Source organism: Tenrec ecaudatus, chromosome 4 (assembly GCF_050624435.1).
Source record: "Tenrec ecaudatus isolate mTenEca1 chromosome 4, mTenEca1.hap1, whole genome shotgun sequence".
Taxonomy (NCBI): Eukaryota; Metazoa; Chordata; class Mammalia; order Afrosoricida; family Tenrecidae; genus Tenrec; species Tenrec ecaudatus.
Window position 1 is genome coordinate 141,772,402 of NC_134533.1, and position 16,378 is coordinate 141,788,779.

At 43.1% G+C, this 16,378-nt stretch overlaps 1 pseudogene; it reads left to right on the top strand.

Moving 5' to 3' along the window:
• The first annotated feature begins 8,158 nt into the window (after window positions 1-8,158).
• On the top strand, window positions 8,159-8,403 carry LOC142447143 (V-type proton ATPase subunit e 1 pseudogene; annotated as a pseudogene).
• Window positions 8,404-16,378: the final 7,975 nt, after the last annotated feature.

The window sequence follows — 16,378 nt, forward strand, 5'->3', positions numbered from 1 at the left end:
CAGAACTGATTAATCATTGTATACCCCGTGGTTAAGTGCTAACCAAAAGGTCAGCGGTTAGAAACCACCAACTGCTCATCAGAGAACAATGGGCAGGCTGCTTCTAGAAAGACTGCAGTGTTGGAACCCCGATGGAGCGATGCGACTCTCCCCTGGAGGGTCGCTCTGAATTTGAACGGACTCAAAGACAATTTTAGTATGTTGGGGTCTTTATGTTTGTTGTCTTGTTTGTGGTAGATTCGGACAGATGTTTCTTGCAAAACAATTCATTCGAGCTTTCGATTTGCATTGTTTGCCCTCACTTTACATAGAAAAAAGGAAAAGGGTTGAGGCTATGGAGTGAGTAATGAAGTATGACATGACAATGTACTATGTACCTTGGGCATGTCATTTAGTCATCGGAAACCTCAGTTTCTGTCTGTGTGAAATAGATAATATCACTTACTTATGAGGGTTATTGAGGGAGCCCCTGTGATGTATTTGGTTATGAATTGGGCTGCTAACCACAAGGTGAGCAGTTCAAACCCACCAGTCTTTCCCTATGAGAAAGATGAGGCTGTATCCTGCCATGATTTATAGCCTCAGAAACCCTAGCGTTAGTCCTACTCTGCTCTGCAGGGCAGGTATGACTCAGAATTGACTCGCTGGCACTCGGGTTGGCTTTTGAAGGTGGGGTATTGGGAGTAGGACTAGAAACACATGCATAGCACATTGTACCAGATGCTTCACAGTGCTGTTTGTCACCATGAAGTAGGCCCCAGAGGGCTCCCTGCATATGGGAGTAAACACTGCTGACCCTGGCATCATCCCTGGATCACTTGTGGATAGACCACAGGTATTTGGAAAGAGATCGCCAAGACTTTCTTCCTAGTTCCTCTTAGTGGGAAAGTTCTGCTGAAACCTGTTCAGCATCACAGCAACACACAAGCCTCCACTGACAGGTGGGTGCGTCTGAGGTGCACTGGCTAGAGCCACAATCTCAGCCTTCCGCAGGGAGGATGGGAATTCTACCACCAAACGGCCAGTGTCTCCAGGGGAGGATTCCTAATTCAGTGCTTTGGGTCAAAGCCATTCTCAAACCCGGAGAGAGCTGTATCCCCCGACATGGAGAATCCAGCCAGCATCTGTTACACACAGCGCCCCCGGTGCACAGAACTCATCCATCATCTGTGTTGCTCCTTCTGATCCCAAATGACCCTGCACAGCTGAACTCTCTCTACAGCGTTCCCTTAGGGCCTGTCTTGCACGGTGAAGTCATACTACTCTTAACTCTCATTGTTCAACGTTTCACCATCGGTTGCCAAACTGATCTCATTTCCTGTCACCTAACCTCATTTCCGTTTTTTGATAGGATTACTACACTGGATGGGTTCTGAACATGCTGCAGATGCAGTTTATCTGGATTCTGCAAGAGGGTTGATAAGGTCCCGTGGTCTCCTTGTGGCCAGGATGCAAAGTGGGAGACGGGGAAGTTAGCGGGAGTCATAAGTGGCTGAACAATTCCTCCTGCTGCCCTTTGATTGGCCCAAGAAAGAGAAGTTTTACAAGGATCGCTCTGAGGTCGGAGTACTGAGCAGGAGGGGCCTAACTTATGCATGTTACTGTTGTTCACAACCCACTGCCGTGGAGTTAATTTCAACTCACACCAACTCTGTAGGACAGACTAGAACTCCCTCTGTGGGTTTCCAAGACTCGAACTAGTCACCTGAGTAAGAAGCCTTGTTTCTCTCCCTAAGAGCAGTTGGTGCTTTCAAACTGCTGACCTTGTGGTTTGCAACACAACCCCGTATGCTGCCAGGGCTCCTTGTTAGTATGTTATTAGGTGCCATCAAATAAATTCCAACTCAGAGCAACCCTGTAGACAGAGTAGAGCTGCTCCATTGGGTTTCCAAAGCTGCATGTAATCTTTATGGAAGTGCAGACTGCCACATCTCCCCCCACAAATCTCGTGGATAAATTGCAGTGCAGCCCAATGTTTAAACCACGGTGTCCCCAGAGCCCCTCAGAAAGACTCACAGCAAACCCTAAATTCTACTTATATTGTCACTGGTTAAATAAAGAGAGAGAGAGAGAGAGAGCTTAGTTTCCATGATCATGTCTGGGAAATTCTCCAAGAATTGCTCCTTTACTTGGATCTTATGCTAAATTCAAGACATGACAATTTTGAGGTGTTGGTTTGGGGGTGCTGGGGAGGGGGTTGTCTGTCTGTTCATTCAACAGAAGCCTTCCTCAGCACAGCCAAAAGCCCTATCCAAAAAGTCTCTCGCCCACTCCCACTGCCACATGCTGGAGTCTAACTGGCAGTGACCCTAGAGTACAGAGCATCTATCCGCACCCCATGGGTTTCTGAGACTATTCACCCATCTCCCTCAGAATGGCTGATGGAGTCAAACTGCCAGTCTTTCAGTTCAGCCTATCACTTAACCCACTGCACCACCAGGGAGCCCGTCTTACAAACCAATAAACAAAACAAAAACCAGTGAGGAAGGTATTGATACATTCACCTATTAAAAACATGTTTTTTAAACTTGCTACACATATCGCTTCTCGGCCTTTTGGCTAAGATCAAATGTGTAAACTTCCTACGCAAAGAAAAATACCATAAACAAGGTCTTAAACTAGTTACAGGAGAAAAAACTCAATTTAAATGAAGTAAATGAAAATGAGCTCAAGAAAACATCTAAATAATGACATAAAGACAACAGATGAAAAGATAAATAGAAAATAGGTAAAGGAGATGAATAGGCAGCACATGGAAAAATAAACACAGCAACTTTTATATATATGAAAGACGGCTTAATATCATTCAAAGTAAGAGCAGCACAAATGAAAACAGTCGGTGATAACTATTTTTAAACTACCAAAATGGCTAAAGCAGATAATATATATATTATATATGTATATCATTAATGTCCTGGTAAGTGCATGGGAAACAAATGCTCCCATTGATAACCAAAACCCAAACCCTCTGCTATTGAGTGGGTTCCGGCTCACGGAGACCCTATCAGGCTTCTGAGAATGTCGACCTTACTGGAGCCAGCAGCCTCCTCCCTCTCCTGTGGAATGGCTGGTGGGTTCAGAGAGATGACTTTGTAGTTAGCAGCACAAAGCTTCCCCCAACAGTGCCACCCAGGGCTCCTTCTCTATTGATGGAGGGGGAATTGTTACAACCGCTGTTAAAAACCAATAGCTAGCTCTACCAATGTTATAAGGAGTCTTTTTTTTTTAAGGAATGAAAATTTAAGTTTCATGTCAAATGGGTTGGGCCAGTATTTTGAGTGTTTTGATAATTAAGACCTAGTAGTTCCCCATGATAAGATCCAACTGTGTTAGTCTGGGTACTTTAGAGAAACAAATCCACAGAAATTCATGCATAAGAGAGTTTTATGTAAAGGGTAAGTGTGCATCAAGAAAATATCTCAACCCACTGCTGCCCAAGCCCACAAGTCCAACATTAACCCATTAACCCACATGTCCAACACCAGTCCACAAAGTCCTCCTCCATCTCCCAAAACAGACACAGCGATGTTGACTGCAGGAGGAAAGCTGAGTCAGTGAATGTGTAAGCATCTCAGCACTGGCAGGGGTCTGCACACGGCTGCTCCAGCACCCAAGGCTGCCTCAGAGTAGGTCCATGTGGCTTCTCCTTGGGGATGTCTTGCAGGAAGTCAGCCTTGCAAGCTGAAGCAGGGAACTGCTAAGGCAGCTGCACCCTGGTGCAACCATCACAAAGCAAGAGACCCGAGAACTAGAAAGGCGAGGCTCACGGAGCCATTTATCTCTCCGCCCTTCAATTAATCCCACGTGTGTTTTTGGCCACGTTGGCACAATAAACTAACTACCTCACCAACCTAATCATTTCCATAATGAGATCTGCTGTATGTTGCCAATCAATTGAAACGTGGTTTCCTCTAAGGTGTGAGCCGTTTCCAATATAAATGGACATTGTGGCAAAGCTTTTTTTTTTTTAACTGTATCTTTGCCTGTACTTGGCTCACTGACCTCCATTCTTTGGACTTGAATCAGCAGCCTGCCCTATGGTCTACTTATCCTAGGACTCACCATCAGCTTGTTACCTTACCAGCTGATTTGATGTACTCGCCTCTGCAGCCAGAAACCTGCCATCTGACCTGCCAATCTCAAGTTCATCAGCCCCTGCAGCTAAGCAAGAATTAAGAAAAGACTTCAGACTGACAACTGAACCAGAGTTAGAACTTGCCCGCCTCTACAACTGTGCTGGCCGTTTCCTTGATAGAAATCTCTCTCAATGTGCTCATAAGGAGCTGTGGTGGTATAATGGATTACAAGTGTGGTTGCAAACCACAGTCAGCAGTTTGAAACCCAGCTACTCCAAATGGGAAAAAGACAAGGCTTTCTACTCCAGTAAAGCATTACCAACCGTGATGATGATGTTCCTGAGTAGAGCAGCCAGTCCACAGAGAGAACAACATGGCTGGCCCCACTATGAGAAATGATGCCAATCAGTGACTAAGGGCGATACAGGGGACTGCACCGGAGACACAGTGTGGGAATTGCACCTGACCTGATCCCACCACACCGAGGCAAATCACTGGGGGAGTGCAGCGGAACAGCAAGGGAATGGAGTGGCAAGGTCCCCAGGGGATGCTGAAAGTGGACTTTGGGGCCAGGGTGTGGCGCCCCAACAGACTGGACTGGAAAACGCGCCTAAGGGCCAGCAAACGATCCCTGAACTAACTACAAGCTTTTCTCTTGTGAACTGTTTTGTTCTGTTCTTTGTCAGTGGTTTGTTTTTGTTGTTTTGTTGTCTGGTTGTATACTGTTGCTTTGTTTTCCTCTGTCTTGTTTTCGTGCATGTTAGTGTCTCCACAGGTCTGTCTGAATAGGACAGGCTGGATGAACTATCTGGAGGAAAAACAACGGGACCGACAGTTCCGGGGGGACTTGGGGTGGGGGCGTAGGGGGGGTAAGGAAGTGGTGTTAACAAACCCAGGGACAAGGGAAAAACATGGGACCCCAAACGGTAGAGAAGGGGGAGTGACAGGCCTGGTGGGAAATGATCAAGGGTAAGGTTACTTAGAGAAGAGGTATACTCTAGCCCAGGTGGCGACGAAGCATGGTAGTAGGGCAGATGGAGGAAAGAGCTAGGAGTCAAAGGGCATTCATGGAGGTCCAGACAAAGACATGTACATGCAAATATATATATAGGAGGATGGGGAAATAGATCTATGTGTCTATATTTATAGGTCAAGTATTAAGGTGGCGGAAGGACCTTGGGCCTCTACTCAAACACTCCCTCAATGCACGAATACCTTCTTTTATTAAATTGAAACTCTATGATGCTCACTCTCCCGACACAACGGCTGGAGCCAAAGTGGGTGAATAAGTAAATGTGGTGAAGAAAGCTGATGGTGCCCGGCTATCAAAAGAGATAGTGACTGGGGTCTTAAAGGCTTGAAGAGAAACAAGCGGCCATCTAGCTCAGAAGCAACAAAGTCCACATGGAAGAACACACCAGCCTGTGTGATCAAGTGGTTCCAAAGGGATCAGTTACCAGGCATCAAAGAACAAAAAATCATATCATTGACTGCACACCTCCATGATAGGATCGCTGAAGACAAATGGGTGCATAAGCAAATGTGGCGAAGAAAGCTGATGGTGCCCGGCTATCAAAAGAGATAGTGTCTGGGGTCTTAAAGGCTTGAAGGTGAACAAGCGGCCATCTAGCTCAGAAGCAATAAAGCCCACATGGAAGAAGCACACCGGCCAGTGCGATCACGAGGTGCCAAGGGACCAGGTATAAGGCATCATGCAAAAAAAAAGAGAGATATAAGTGTGTGTATGTATGTGTATATATGTGTATATGTATATATGTATATATATACCATATTAAATGAAGGGGGAAGTGCAGAGTGGAGACCCAAGGCCCAAGTGTCGGCCAATGGAGATCCCCTCATAGAGGGGTTTAGGAGAGGAGATGGGTTAATTAGGGTGCGAGGTAGTATCGATGAAGAACACAGCTTTCCCCCAGATCCTGGATGCTTCCTCCCCCCAACTACCATGATCCGAATTCTACCTTGCAGGGCTGGATAGGACAGAGGCTGTACACTGATACATATGAGGGCTGGAGGTACAGGGAATCCAGGGTGGATGATACCTTCAGGACCAAGAGTGTGAGGGACGATGCTGGGAGAGTGGAGGGTGAGTGGGTTGGAAAGGGGGAACTGATTACAAGGATCCACATGTGACCTCTACCCTGGGAGAGGGACAGCAGAGAAGGGGGGAAGGGAGACTCCGGATAGAGCAAGATATGACAAAATAACGATGTATAAATTACAAAGGGCACATGAGGGAGGGGGGAAAGGGGAGGGAGGGGAAAAAAAAAGAGGACCTGATGCAAAGGGCTTAAGTGGAGAGCAAATGCTTTGAGAATGATTGGGGCAGGGAATGTATGGATGTGCTTTATAGAATAGATGTATGTATATGTATGAACTGTGATAAGAATTGTATGAGCCCCAATAAATTGTTAAAAAAAAAAAAAAAGAGTTACCGAGTAGGAAACTCACAGGGGCAGTTCTACGGAGTGGCTAAGCGTCAGAATTGACCGGTGGCAGTGAGTCTGAGTTTGAGAATGTATGCATACATAAACATCACTGGTGTTGCTCCTCCAAAGAACCCAGCCTAAGACCAAGATAAAGCTCTCTTCTGCTCTCATAAAGATCGCATCCCAGGGGGACACCCTATAGGAGAGTTCCACACTGTCACATGGGGTTTCTGTGAATCAAAAATGGTCTTGCCAGGACGTGGCAGCAACAATGTGGGAGAAAGATGAGACTTTCTGCTTCCGGAAAGATGTGCAGCCTCCCAAACCCAAAGGGACAGTTCTGTCCTGTCCTTTAGTGCAGCTGAGTCAGAAGGCAGGGAGCTTGATTTTTGGGTAACAACAACTATGAAAATTATAAATGCATATGCCCTTTAGCCCAACAATCTTGCTTCCCATTATTTAACCTGAAAATGTGTGCATATATGCATGAAAAATGCATACTTAAAAGTATTCATTGTAGCCTTGCTTGCAAAGGATTGGCCATGACCAAATAGGAGATGATTTAATAAATGATGGCACATCTGCATAATGAAGGCTATAAACGTATTAAAAGGAACAAACTTCACTATGTGGTGGACAATACAAGATAATGTCCAATATATTATTAACAATGGGAAAAGTGGAAAATGTATATAGTATGCTAATCTTATGTTTAAAAACAAAATTATGACAAACAAATAAATACTTTTTGATGATCATTAACATATATCACTGTAAAATGCACAGATTCTCTCTGGAAGGCTTTCATGGCCATAGTAGAAATTACATCCAGGAGAACTGAGGGGTAAGGAGACAGATGGGGGGGGGGGAAAGGAGACCTTTTCTTTATTGTGTACTTTCATATCCTTTGATTGTTATCTTGGAAAGATTCGTATGTTACCTAATGTTAAACACAGTGCGATTCACAGTCTGGTGAGGACATGTTCTCCTGTGTTTTATACAAGGTCACCTACTGCTGTTGTAACCTGTATGCACTGCAGACAGAAACGTAATATCATGCTCCTGATAAACAAGGCTAGCTCAGCGCTTTGTCTTTAGTTTGATAAGACAAGAGTTTCCTTGTTCAGAGTCAATGGACCATGAAAGGTAGGCTGTAATGGAGAGCAAACAAGGCCAGTCAACATAGTGCCAGGATCCTGATTCACACAAAACCAAAAATGGCACAGATTTGCAACCCTTGACCTTATAACAGACCTTATACCACTTGTTGGGGAAGACACTCGCTTGGGCTTCTAATTAATAATTCATTAGTACTTGTTAAAAAATGTCTTAACAGTCGTATTGACATAAATTCACGTATAATTCACTAGTTTAAATATATTAAAAGGAGTTGTGAAATTCACCACAGCAATTTTAGAACATTTTCTTCTAAACATTTTTGGATTCATTGTTAGCTTCCCATTTCCCCCCAATCTCCTCAAAATTAATAAATGAGAGCTACAACTAGGAAAAAAATAAAATGGTCTTGTGAGATGGAGCTGGTCAAAAAAGTTTTTTTTGCCTTACAAAATAATTGTATAGGGGTGGGACCCAAGTGAGACGGCTGGGCCGGGTCTGGCAACTCAGGCGACAGCCATGGCGTACAGCAGCCTCACGGCGCCTCTCGCTGTGATGAGCGTGTTCTGGGGCTTCGTGGGCTTCATGGTGCCTGGGTTTATCCCAAAGGGTCCTAACCGAGTAGTCATCCTTACCATGTTGTAACTTGTTCGGTTTGCTGCTACCTCTTTTGGCTGATGGCCATTCTGGCCCAACTCAATCCTCTCTTTGGACCACAGCTGAAAAACGAGACCAACTGGTCTCTCAACTACCATTGGCCCTGAGGACCATGACTAGGATGACACGGTCTACAGTGCATGGCATTGAGGTCACAAAGAGAACTCCTCTTGATGCAAAATCACCTCTGAACTCAGACCACCTTCCTTGATCTGCCTATTTGAGCATCAGCTGCCTTACAAAAGACATTCACCTCACCGTGAAGGTCTTATTTGGAAGCGCAGTATTTCTTCCTGTCACCTTTTAACACGTCGATGAATTGTGTGCCTACTTCACCTACACTGTGCCGATTTCGCAAATTATGTATGCGCCTTTCTGGAATAGGTGCTCCTCTTGGGGCAAAGACCTTGCCCTCTCTTTGGAACCTGTGGGTTTGAAGATGGCCCTGTGCCCATTCATAACAACAGGGGCAACAAAGAGTTCAAGACCCACCCAGAAATGGCTTCGAGGCAGAAGCCACTCCACGGGCCGACAGGAGCCCACACTGTGGTAGAACCACCCCAGACTCTGTTTTAGAATGACTTGCTTATTTCTGCCATCTTCTGGAATAAATGATTTTTCTGTCCTTTAAAAAATAATAATTGTATAATTATGTTTTCTCTAAAGATTTTGTTGTTACTGTTGTGTCCTTGTTGTTGAGAGTATACACGGGCAACTATATACCAATCCCACAGTTTCGCCATAACAATGCAGTGACCTCATTTACATTCTTCAAGTTATGCAAACATTCTCACCCTCGTTTGAGTTGTTTCTTCACTCGTTTAGAAAAAGCCATTGTCCCCTAAGGTTGAGTGCGCAGACACTTCTTAAAAGAACATGATGGTCAAGGCAGACATATTTTACTAGTTACTATTTGGTTTTAGGAAAGCTTCAGGTGATATTTTGGGGTTAAGGTTGAAAGATTATCTCAGGGTAATAGCTTCAGGAGTTCATCCAAGCCTCAATGAAGTCAAGGTTCCATAAGAATTTGGAATTTACTTCATTTTCCTCCTTTAAAAAATCATTTTATTGGGGACTTTTACAACTCTTATTACACTCATACATGCATTGTGTGAAGCACATTTGTACATGTGTTGCCATCAGTATTGTCAAAGCAGTTCCCACCTTTTGATCAGGGTTCTTCTGCAGAATTGTTAAGTAGTGGTAGCCAGGCACCATCCAGCTCTGGTAGCATGGTAAATGAAGCAGTTGTCCAAGGAGGCAATCAGTCACACATTTCAGATCCTTCTATTCATGTTTCTTCTTCTTCTATTTTTCCAGGCAAACAGAAACCAGTTACTATGCTCTGGGTGGCCTGTTGCAAGTTTTTAAGACCCCACTCACTACTGAAGGAACTAGGAGGAAAAACAGAAGCACTAACCACGTTATTAAACCACATAACTGAGATTTCCCATGAAACCATGACCCTAAGCCAAAGGAACCAAATCCCACAAATTATTTGGTTGTACATAAACTGTTTCAACAGCTACATTTTTTTGTTTTTGTAATTGTGTAAAGATCCTTTTTTTTTTTTTTTTCATGTCCGGGGGCTTGTTTTTTTCATAGTTCACTGGGGAGGTTGTTTACAGGTGAGGTGTTTGATTGTATCAGTGTTGTTGTCTTGTGTCATTGAGTTGATTCCAGCTCAGGAGGACCTCAGATGCGACCCAGAAGAGTACCACAGGTTTTCCGTGGCTGTAATCTTTGTGGAGAAGTTTCTGGCTGGTTTAAACAGTTTTAATTGGCTCAACTACTAGCCAAAGGTGGACTGTCTGAACCCACCCAGAAGTGTCTTGGAAGGAAGGCACTTCTGATCTGTTTCTGAAAGGTTCAAGTCTTGGAAAACCCTATGAAGCAGTTCTACGCTGTACACATGGGGTCACCATGAGTTAGAATTAGCACAAAGGCAAATAACAATCTGTATGGAAGCAGGTCGCCAGGCCTTTTCTTCTGCTGGGCCACTGTGTTGGTTTCAATGGCCAGCCTTTTCATTGCTAGACAAGTGTAAACCATTTGCTCCACGGAGGGACTTAAAAGTGAGGTAGAGTTACAGTTTTCTGGAATCGAGTTTCCCTTTTCAGACAGTAAACCGGTTTTGTTTTAGTTTTTAAGAGAAAACTCATTCGCTGCTGTCGAGTTGATTTTGATTTGCAGTGATCCTAGAGGACAGGGCAGAACAGCCCTTGTGGGTTTCTGAGACTGTCACTCTTTACAGGACTAGAAAGAGCCATCTAGCTCCCTTTTATGGAAAGGGCAAATTTATTTGTTGATTCATTATTATTATTTTTTTATTGATCAAATACTTTATTGGAGGTTCTTACAGATCTTATAATAATCCATAAATCAATTATATCAGGTGAACTTGTACAGATGCTGTCATCATCCTTTTCAAAACATTTTCTTTCTACTTGAGCCCCTTGATATCAGCTCCTGTTTATTCCCTTCCTCCTTCCCCACCCTACCACTCTCATGAACCCTTAATAAGTTATATATATATATATATATATATATTTCATATCTTATTCCATCTGACATATCCCGTCCCCCATTGTTCTGTTATTCGTCCACCTCGAGGAGGGTTATACATCCATCATTGCTATCAGTTCTCCTTTCCCCCCTTTCCCCACTCTCCCTACCCATACCCTCACAGGGGGGTGGGGTGGGGGGGTGGGGGGGATTACTCCTATTACTGTTTCTAAGGGGTTTATTTATCTTGGATTCCGCATATCAAAAACTCTTGTCTATACCAATCTACATAAACCAGTCTAACAGGATTTGTGAGGTCAAGCTGGGGCCATGATAGTGGGGGCAGGAAGCATTAAAGAACTAGAGGAATGGTGCTGGCTTCGGGCGGCACATACACTAGAACTAGAGGACTGTTGTGTATTTCCTCAGTGCTACACTGCACCCTGCGTGAGTCATCCCTTCCGCGTGTCCCTTCTGGGAGGGAGTTTCCAATTATTGACAGATGTCCCCTCTGACCCCTTTCCTTCACAACAATATAATAGTTTGTTTTTGATTTTCTGATATCTGATCCTGTTGACACCTCATGGTCACACAGGCTGGTATGCTTCTTCCATTTTGACTTTGTTGCTTCCTTGCTAGATGGCTGCTTGTTTAACTTCAAGCCCTTAAGACCCCGGATGCTATATCTTTTAATAGCTGGGCACCATCAACCTTCTTCACCACATTGGCTGATGCACCATTTTGTCTTCAACAATCATTTCATGAAGGTGAGTATCACACAGTGCTATGTTTTAGAACAAAGTGTTCTTGTGTTGAGGGAAGACTTAAGTAGAGATCCTGTATTAGTCCAGGTTGACTAGAGAAACAAATCCAGGGACACTCATACATGTATAAGAAAGAACTTTATATAAAAGAGTAATTGTACATTGAGAAAACATCCCAACCCAGTCCCAATCAAGTTCATAAGACCAATATTAGCACATATGTCCAATAATGGTCCATAAAATCCTCTTGAGACTCATGCGGCACATTCAATGATGCCAAATGCAGGCCAGTGGGTGGAAAGTCTTGTGGATCCAGTGGCAATGGAAGCATCTCAATGCTGGCACGGGTCTCCTTGTGACTCCTCCAGCTCTCTGAGTGCCTCACAAGCAGGAAAGGGAAGGCAGAGAGAGTGGGTCTGACCTCTAGTGAGCTATTTATCTCGGTCACTCCTCCAAATTAGATCATCAAGCTGTGACCTGATTGACAGGCTAGACTCCACCCCTTTATTCAAGTTGACAGATTATGTAACTGCCACAGGCCCAAAGTTCATCTGCTACTTACTCCTTTATCATATAAATATAGATACGTAGCCCAATACCCCTATCGTTATATATTAATATATTTATATACATGTCTATATTTATACCTCTCTAGATAGCTTTTACCTCCTAGTTCTCTCCTCTTTTCCTTTTACTTAAGGAAAGGGCAAATTTAAATCATACACAATATGGCATAGATGAAAACATAAATTTCCCAAAGGTCTGGGTAAAATAATAAAGTCAATATATCAAATATATATATTTTAAAGTTTAAATAAAGAGGTACACAATGAAATTGTCTTTTTTAAACCAAATATATAGTACAATAAATTATTTACCGTAAAGCATTTAAAAAGAATTTCACATTATAGACATATACATATAAAATATGTACTGAATAAACTAATTCCCTGGCTTATAAACTCATGCCTAAATGAGTAGAAGGACAAATAAATTATTAGATAAAATGCATGAATGCGTGTATTAATGAGTGAATGAAACACTTTCTCTTGATGCAGACAGGTGAAATATTGGCCATGGACACTGATCCTCCTTGAACCAGTGACCGAGAAAGCAGACAAGCACAATGAACCCAGGGCTAAGGCACTTCATGTTAGAAAAATAAATTGGCCCCACATTGGCCCCACCTCCAGTGCAATGCCCAAGGTGTGCCCAACCAAAAAGAGGACATAGCACAGGGTCAGAACCATATGTGCCCTGATGCAGATGAGCGCCTTTAAAGGAAACTTTACCCCTCCCACATGACCAAGACACTGCCATTGCAGAAAGAAATGCCCACCTAGGCCCGAAGTTTAAAATATGTGGCTTCCGCTGGTTTTGACCCTTTACGATTCCAGATTTTTATCATCACCCCACCCCCAGCTGGAAACGTGTATGTCACCATGTGTCACATGTAGATTTTGTCCCTTAATCTTGTTCTTTTTCTCGGTCACTCTGCCTCTGTCTCGATCCTTCCTCTAAATCTCAGCAACAGAAACTGGCAATTGCAGCTCACAGATTTAAAAGACTCAAATAAATGGCAAAACACTGTTGTGGTAAAAAGAATATACTTCTTCACCGATGAAAAGGACAAAGGCTTTTCTATAAGAATGCTTTTTTCCATCCGAATGCTTAGTGTTCTGTGGTCAGAGCAAACCTGGCCAGCTCCCTCATGGTTGGTGGTCATAGAAAGTGGTAATGCCCTGGGGGAATTAGTTAAGCAATACAGCTTAAGAGCTTTAACATTACTCTTAGCCTATGAATCGTACTTCTAACCACAAGGATGTGATGCACAAGTTATAATCCTTTATTCTTACAAACATAATCCAAAACAATTTTTGGGGGTCAGGCTTAAAATGGCAAACCTTTCCCTACCACTTCCCACAGTAATCCCTCTTCCTTGCTTTCTCTTCATGTTATACGAGGGGGTGCCCCCTCTCCCCAAAACACACACACACACACACACACACACACACACACACACACACACATGGAATTTCACTGGGTGGAACGGAGCTTTCATAGTACACATTTTTAGCACTAGGTGAGCATCTAGCAACTCGCTCTAAGTTAGTGCACCAAGTGGCATGACCTGGGAAGGTTTTCTGGTCACAGTGAATTTTTTCATAAAAGCAGTTTCACTCAAACCTTGTTTGTTTGTTTATGACTGATTTAAGAGAACAGCATATGGTTGTGAAATTTTGTTTCCTGCTTGGGAAAATGCAGCAGAAACTGTTGTGTCGAGCACAGCTTACAAGGACAGCGCTATGGGAAGAACTCAAGTGTAGGAGTGGCTTTCTTCTTTAAAAAAGGTGAAGTATAATTATACAATTGATGTATGTATATGTATGAATTGTGATAAGAATTGTATGAGCCCCAATAAATTGCTTTAAAAAAAAGATTCAAGTTAAAAAAAATGTCTGAAATGTAAAATTCCAACTTAATTAACAATAAAAATCCATTTTTGAAGAGAAACAAAAAAAAAAAGGTGAAGTGTCAAATGATGACAAACCTCATTATGGACGTCTGTCAACTTCTTGAACCTATGAAAATGTTGACTCACAGTGCTTTTGGAGTTTGTTCCACCAGGTCAGACAGTTAATCAAGCTTTCTATTTAGAGGTTGTGAAAAGATAGCAACAAAAAAGGCCTGATTTGTGGCAGGCAGATGGAGGACTGGTTTTGTCACCACACAATGTACCTGCTCACATAGCCATCTCAGTGCACCAGTAAAACAGCACGCCTCTCTGGCCCCATGCACTTTACTCACCTGACCTCACTCCCGTGCAACATTATTTTTGTTTTCATGAGTGCAGAGGGACATGAAAGGACAGAGATTTGATGACATAGAAGAGGTGAAGAAAAAAACGCGGGAGCTGTCAGTCATCCAAACAGATGAGTTTCCAAGAATGGAATTGCCTATTTGACAAATGTATTCAGTGTAATGGAGAGTACTTTGAAGGTGACAAGGTTGTTTTGTACAAAAATTTAAATACACAGCTTTGAAAAAAAATCTGGGTTTTTTTAGGGTGCCCCCTGTATATTACATTTGCATGTGTCTGCCTGTGAATCTAAGCAAACTAAAGATCGGGCCTACAGGTCAGATAGACTGGTAGAACCCTGAGACGTTTGCCTTTAATCACCCTTCAGATCTGGAAACAAACTCATCCCCATGCCTTGAGCTTTAGCCAAAAAGATAGGCAGGTGTGTATTAGGGGGACAATGACACTAGAGAATGTCTTACAACAACCAACCATATGACATCAAAAGGGCACTATTTACCCAGGACAAAGTTCAGAGGGTTAGGAACAAAGGAGGGATGGAAATAGAAAGTCTAGGAAAATTACATTTCTGGGGATTGTAATTAACATGGGAATTGGTGTGTGAAAAATGGATCTGCTCTGTAACCCTCACATAATTCACAATAAAAAGTTTTGTTTTGTTTTTGAAGAATTTGAGCAAAGTGTGTCCCTAGTGTCTTTGGATAATATCTTACACATATTTTAATACTCAAATATTTGTTGAGCTAGTGAGTTATTTATAATAGTGAACCTCAAAAGCAAACTAAATGCCAAAAAAAGGCTTGAAGGTAAACAATCAGCCATCTAGCTCAGAAGCAACAAAGCCCACACGGAAGAAGCACACCAGCCTGTGCGATCACAAGGTGTCGAAGGGATCAGGGATAAGATATCAGAACAAAAAAATCTTACCATAGTGAATGAAGGGGGAAGTGCAGAGTGGAGACTCAAAGCCCATTTGTCAGCCACTGGAGATCCCCTTGCAGAGGGGTCTAGGGGAGGAGATGAGTCAGTCAGGGTGCGATGCAGCACCGATGAAGAATACAGCTTTCCTCCAGTTCCTAAATGCTTCCTCCCCCTCTCCCCCACTATCATAATCCGAATTCTACCTTGCAAGTCTGGATAGAGCAGAAGATGTACACTGGTACAGATAGGAGCTGGAGGCACAGGGAATCCAGGGTGATACCTTCAGGACCAGGGGTATGAGGGGCGATACTGGAAGGGTAGAGGGAAAAGGGGTTGGAAAGAGGGAACCAATTACAAGGATCTACATGTGACCTCCTCCCTGGGGGACAGACAAAAGAAAAGGGGGTGAAGGGAGACGTCGGATAGGGCAAGATATGACAAAATAATAATTTATAAATTATCAAGGGCTCATGAGGGAGGGGGGAGCGGGGAGGGAGGGGAAAAAAGAGGACCTGATGCAAAGGGCTTAAGTGGAGAGCAAATGCTTTGAAAATGATTAGGGCAAAGAATGTACAGATGTGCTTTATACAATTGATATATGTATATGTATGGATTGTGATAAGAGTTGTATGAGCCCCTAATAAAACGTTAAAAAAAAAAGAAAATCAAAATCCTGAAAAGACTAGGCAGATAAGCATTGTGGGACCTCTGAGATGGTGGCCTTTAGTCACCCTTCATGTCTGGGAATGAACTCACCCATGTGGCTCAATTTTTAGCCAAACAATTGACAGCTCTGTAAAGGGAACAGTAGCATTATAATGAGGTCCACACATCTTAGAATCATCATTTACTTAACGTGAAAAGGGCAAAATTTAGAAGGGCTGGGAAAGGAGAAGGAATAGAAATAGAAAACACAGGCAGAAGTGGTGTCCAGGAGGTCACACTGAGAGGACTGCACCCAGCAAGAGGAAGCAAAAGGTGTATGAATCATTGAATAGAAAAGCATTGACCTGCTCTTCTGTAAACCTTAGCTTAATTCACAATTTTTTTTAAATGGAAAGATAAAAAAGA